Raw genomic sequence first — 4436 nt, forward strand, 5'->3', positions numbered from 1 at the left:
TGCAGCTGTGATTTCTCCAAGGCCCAGAGGAACCCCCTGCTTGCCGGGGAAGCAGCGGCTGCACAGCTGTACAGCGCTGCCCACAGGACCCTCAAGGGCTGGCCAGGCCCCCAAGCGTGGAGGATGGCCTGTAGCAGGCGTGGCCCCGGAGCCAATCCTGGGAGCGCGGGGCAGAGGCTCGGAGGCGAACCCACGGGGGCTCACACAGACCCCGCTCTGGCTCTGGCTGGCCGGACCTGTGAGAGGATGAGTCCCACCTCCAGGGGTGCGGGCAGGAGAGCCTGGTGCAGGCGGTCGCTCGCCCTGTAGCGCGTGGCCTGGGAGAGAATCGGCCCCCATCATGGCCTGGCCCCCGACCTCTCCCCACCTTCCAGCCTCTCTGGCCTCCTGGTTTCTCCAACTCTGAGCTCCCTCGTGTCTCAGACCTTTGCACAAAGGAGGACCTTCCTGATGCCGCCCCGGAATGGGTTGGGTCCCCCCATTATATGACCCTGCAGCCCCGAAGTTCTCCATCCAGCACTTAGCACCACGGACAATACATAACCATCGGGCCCTTGGGGCCTTCTTGTCTGGCATTTTCCGGATGGCCTATGTTGTACGTGCTAACTTTGTAGTCAGAAAGTAGTGTTTACAAATGGGAGGGGCACACCCATAAATACAGATCCGAAAGGAGAGCCCTGAGTTGGCTGATTTCCATCTGGCTTCCTCCCCAGGTGGAGCCTACCTGCCTTGGGTCCGCGTAGGATGCATACGAGGCAAAGTAGGTCTGGGCAAACCCAAAGGCTACCTGTTGATTTTCTGTCTTTTGTCCAAACCCTGCAGCCCAGAGCAGGGGAGGAGGTGACACAGGACACCTGGGCCTTGCAGCCCCATTGGGACATCCCAACCGCCCCCCCCCCCCAAGCAGGTGCTCAGGCCAGCAGGAGGCTGTGGCTCATCCCCCTGGGACTTCTTGGCGACAGCCCAGCCTGGATCTTGAGGTCCTTTAGGAGCCCCTTGGGCCGGGGAGCCTGAGGCCGGGGCTCCAAGGGGCAGGAGAAGGTGGTGTGGGGTCTACGCAGGGACAAACTCGTTTAGTCTTCCCAGGATCTCCCTGGTTTTAGCACGGGAAGTAATGTGTCTTTGGAAACCCCTCATTCCCAGGCAAACTGGGACATTCAGTCACCTGGATCTACAGCAGGGGATTTAATTGGCTGGGTAGAAGGTGGGAGAACTCATCACTGAGCCTTCCTGGGCTGCCCTTGGATGGGAGGTACAGATGAGCTGGGCGGAGATGATGGCCCAGGCCCTTCTTGGTCCCGGAGTCAGGCGGGCTATCGAGGTGACAGCAGTGTAAGGGTCAGGGAGCCGGCTGGACATGGTAAACAGGCCCCTTGGAGGAGGTGCACGGCTTGGAGCTGGTGTCAGCCCCGGAGGGTCAGGGCCACAGAGAGAGAAGCTGCTGGACAGGCATGGCCGGCAGGGGCGGCAACGGGAATGGTTTTAGTCTGGAGGAGGAATGGGGGCTTCAAGTGCAGGAACTGCCAAGAGCTACAGACAAGGAATCGAGGGATTGGGCAAAGCCGGCAGAGCCAGGAGTGCCTTCAGATGCTGGCCAGCAGGGTCGCAGCCCCGCGTGTGGGCCAACCCTCCCCTCCCCTCCCCTCCGCTCCTGAGCCCACAGCAGACATGGGGCCTCGGATCCTGGAAGTAGAGGCTCCGTGTGGCCACTGCCCATCGGCTCGTGTGGAGATGAAATCCACTTGTCTTCTCCAGAATGAGCCAACCTGCCTGACAAAAGGGCCCGGGGGGCCCCGAGGGGCTAAGGCCACCCAACTCGCTGGTGGCAGAGCCTCGAGCCCAAGTCACCAGAGTCCCAATTCAGGGCTTTCCTGCTCCCCACCTTGGCTGCCTGCCTTGTCCTGAAGCCTGAGACGGGGTGGGGGCAGGCATGGGGGGTATCGTTGAACAGTGACCCCTGACTCCCCAAATTCATGTCCACTTGGAACCTCAGAATGCGGCTTTATTTGGAGACAGGGTCTTTGCAGATGTTAAGATAAGGACCGAGATGAGGTCACCCTGGATTAGGGTGGGCCTGAGATCCAATGAGAGACAGAGAGACACAGAGGTCCCGTGAAGGAGGCAGAGATTGGAGTGATGCAGCCACTGAAGCTGGAAGAGGCAGGAAGGCTCCTCCTGGACCTTCAGAGGGAGCCCGGCTCTGCCCACACCACGACCTTGGACGTCTGGCCTCCAGACTATGAGAGAATCCAGTTCTGTTCCTTTAAGCCCCCCCAGTTTGTGGAGATTTGTGACAGCAGCCCCAGGCCACCCTGCCACGAGGGAGAAAGGGGCTGGTGAGGCCTGCGCACAGCTAAGAATCTGGACCCGGACCCCCAGCCTCACTCCCCAGCTCTCGGGATGCAGAGAAAACCTCGCATGGCAGCCTCTTATATTCTAGTCTTTTGGGGGCCAAGTTCTCTTGGAATAAATTTGTATGAAATTATTGTCAAATATTGACCAGCTCATAGAGCTCACTGCAATAGATTTCAATTTTAACAAGAAAAACATTTCCAGGGATACAGTAATAAAAGCAGCTCACAGTACTGCCCTGTGGAAACCCTGCAAAGCCTCCTTGTAATGAATAAATTAAGATTCTCTGGTCTCTTTTCAATCGTCCCCTTAAATCAGTGCTTCTAAGTCCCTGAAACCTTTCTTCCCCCCCTCCCCCCACCGGAAAGGAGATTAAACAGTTCCCCAGCCATCACTTTCACGCTGTCTTCACACTCATCTGCACTTCCGGGGTCAGAAAAGAGAAAAAAATCCCCACTCCAGAGCCTGCTGGGTTTGCATTTGGAACATTTATTTCAGGAAATACATTTTCAACACTTTGTTATTTATACAAAAAGAGACGAATTTCTCAAGAGGCACATAGCGAAAGGCCACTGTGGAACAGATCCCAGGGAAACTAACAATGTTTCAAAATCTGGCTACAGACAAGGAAAGCGAAGGCATCCTGGGACGGAGGCTGCGACCCCGACGCTGGAGACAGACGCGTCCTTCAACATCTCGGTTTTTGGCAAAAAATGGCAAGTTGGCAAGTAAACCGTTTCGCTAAGGGGTCCTTCCTCTCTTGGGTGGGGAGGGAGCAAACACGCAAAGCGATGACGCACACACGCACGTGCGCACGTGCCAGGTCAATCTGCACCCACCCCTCCCACCACATTTCTCACCAAGCCAGGGGTCTGCAGATGGCCCTGCATCTCCCCGTGTCTAAGCTCACAGGCCTGAGCCGTGCAGACGTGAAGCCCGCTCTGCAGCCCAGCAGTGGGCCGTGCACACCTGACCCCTGGCCAATCCCTCTCTGGGGGTCGTTATGATGGGCTCCGGGGTTGCGGGGGGAGGTGGACAGAGGCCCAGGCAAACTTAGGGCAACACAAAGTCAGGCTTCCCTGGCCTCCCACCTCCCTGGCGGCAGCATCAGCACGGCCTGGGCGGGAGGGCTGAGTGTGCATCTGGGGTGCCCAACTGGGCATTCAATTAACCAGAGCATCTTGGGCCCAATGGATGTCTAAAGAGACAGACAGACAGAGGCTTCCCCAGGCACACGGGGTGGGGCAGGGCAGCCACCAAGGCCACAAGGGCCACTCTGAGCGTCCCCGGCCATGGTCCCCGTGGCCCACCTCCTGCGGGCACCTGCCAGCACCTCCTCCCTTAGCTTCTGCTCCAGATTCACTCACTCAGACCTTCCCCAAACTCAGGCGGGTGGGGTGCATCTTTCCTCTTCCTTTGAATCAATCAAATCCCAGTGTGTGTGGGGGGTGGGACACGAGGGGGAGATGAAGACACACCTCCCTCTCTCCAACTTGTCCCAATTTCTCGTCCAAGGGGACAGCGGGGGACAGCTGCTGGCTTGCGAGGACGGCTGAGATAAAGGCACTTCCTGCTCCAGGACAGGCGCGCAGGCAGGTGGGCGGGCAGCAGCCAATGGCCCCGCCGCATCTAAGCAATTGGCAACTTGGGTCTCGTGGAATGAACTGCTCTCCCCTAGGGGCGGGGTGGGGTGCTCTGAGTTAAGGCCAGGGCCATGTGGGGAGGCAGGGGCAGGCAGGGGCTCCAGGTCCACGAGGATGGTTCCATCCTCCCACGGGCACCACCCTGCCACGCTGCAGAGGCTGTGTCCGAGGGGCACCAAGAGCTGGAGACCACTCCTCTGGCCCCGGGGCAAGGTCAGGACTGAGTCAGTGGTCCTGCCGCCCCTCCTGGACCTCAGGGACGGCCAGAGAGCCGGCCTCCACTCCGAGGACCCCCCCAGCCCGGGTCCCCGTAGTCAGCGGGCTAATAACAAACATACTCAGAGGGCACTCGTCATCTTGTTACTTGGCAGGTGTAAAGGGGCGGAGATGGAGGACACATGGAGAAAATTATATAAAATAAAACGGGGCAGGTGGGTGGGG

This window comes from Lipotes vexillifer, unplaced genomic scaffold (genome assembly GCF_000442215.2).
Source record: "Lipotes vexillifer unplaced genomic scaffold, Lipotes_vexillifer_v1.1 scaffold1691, whole genome shotgun sequence".
Lineage (NCBI taxonomy): Eukaryota > Metazoa > Chordata > Mammalia > Artiodactyla > Lipotidae > Lipotes > Lipotes vexillifer.